Source organism: Amphimedon queenslandica, unplaced genomic scaffold, assembly GCF_000090795.2.
Source record: "Amphimedon queenslandica unplaced genomic scaffold, v1.1 AMPQUscaffold_2236_Cont25761, whole genome shotgun sequence".
Taxonomy (NCBI): domain Eukaryota; kingdom Metazoa; phylum Porifera; class Demospongiae; order Haplosclerida; family Niphatidae; genus Amphimedon; species Amphimedon queenslandica.
The window spans coordinates 1-1,270 of NW_003557428.1; the positions used below are offsets into that span (position 1 = coordinate 1).

Sequence of the window (1,270 nt, forward strand, 5' to 3'; positions counted from 1 at the left end):
AGTTTTTGGCAACATCAAACGTAAACTGGTAGATGTCCTTGAACTGTTGTGAGTCCTGTATCTCTCAATCAATGGTCTCACACTTTTTACGGAGTTTATCAATGGAATCACACCTAAAAGAGGGAGAGAGGGGGGAGAGAGAGGGAGAGAGAGAGACAAAGACAAAGAATTATACATTTATTTGTAGAGAGAATGTGAATTATGTTATTATGCTTAAAGCAAAACTCATGAAATACAGTGATAAGAACATGTACAACATAATAGGAGAATGTTCATGTGCAATGAATGTGTCCATCAATACACACACTGCATGTACTGTACCTTCCAAACGGAGAAGAGATCCTTCTTCAAAAACCATCAACTGCTTCATCAAAGTAAGTATCACCTAAACACTAGTAATATGTACTAGCACAATGAGGATACAGTAACTGACCATTGGGATCAAACTCCATATCTCTGAACTGACTTGCATGAATAGGAAGAATTGCAATGAGGCTGATCTAAACACAATCTACAGACATGTAAAATTGTAATTGTATATGTACATGCAAAATAATAATGTCAATGAATTATAATGTCATGCATCAAACAGGTCTACAAAAGTAACAGTGTGTAATATACATACTGTATGTACATACATGCACAGTAAAATAATCATAACTATTAATCAACCTCTCACCCACACTGGTAGAGCCAGTCACCATGCACTCCACTCTTGACAGTTTCCCCTTTAGTCCACAATCCACTGACTCTCAACAGCATACCAGCAAACAATAGCTTCCTTGATATGTACACTCCTTTATCAATCTGTGAGTCAATAAGAGTTAAGAGAATACATGTACAGTATATACCAGTGAATTTGTGAACCTCCACATGTATATTATAGTCATACATGTACATACAATTGAGCCAATAAATATGACACTTGCACACTGTACATGTAGCAACATTTACATGTAAATGCAATAAACATAAATGTACATGTACTCCATGCTGATACTATACATGTACATGTACATGTATACTGTACACTGTTTGTTATCAACCGTAGAATATTAAAACTTATTAATTTATTTAGGTTTCAGTATACCAATTTTAAAGAATTTATTGATTATATTAAATATAATAATAGCTATAGATTTAAATTTATGAAGGTACTGTATACATATTCTCATTTATAATCTTTCAAACATTGACTCATTGTATCATTATGGTATCATTGAATCACGAATAACTCTTACATCAAACAGGCACATACCCAATGGCTACC

At 33.7% G+C, this 1,270-nt stretch overlaps 1 long non-coding RNA gene across 2 annotated transcripts; it reads right to left on the reverse strand.

Moving 5' to 3' along the window:
* Positions 1-345: 345 nt before the first annotated feature.
* On the reverse strand, positions 346-853 carry LOC109593271 (uncharacterized). 2 transcript variants are annotated; one of them, XR_002190856.1, is made up of 3 exons: positions 684-853; positions 434-511; positions 346-385 (listed from the first exon to the last, which is right to left on the reverse strand). It is a non-coding gene; the product is annotated as an uncharacterized LOC109593271 (long non-coding RNA). The 2 variants fall into 2 exon arrangements; XR_002190855.1 differs by having other exon boundaries at positions 680-853.
* Positions 854-1,270: the final 417 nt, after the last annotated feature.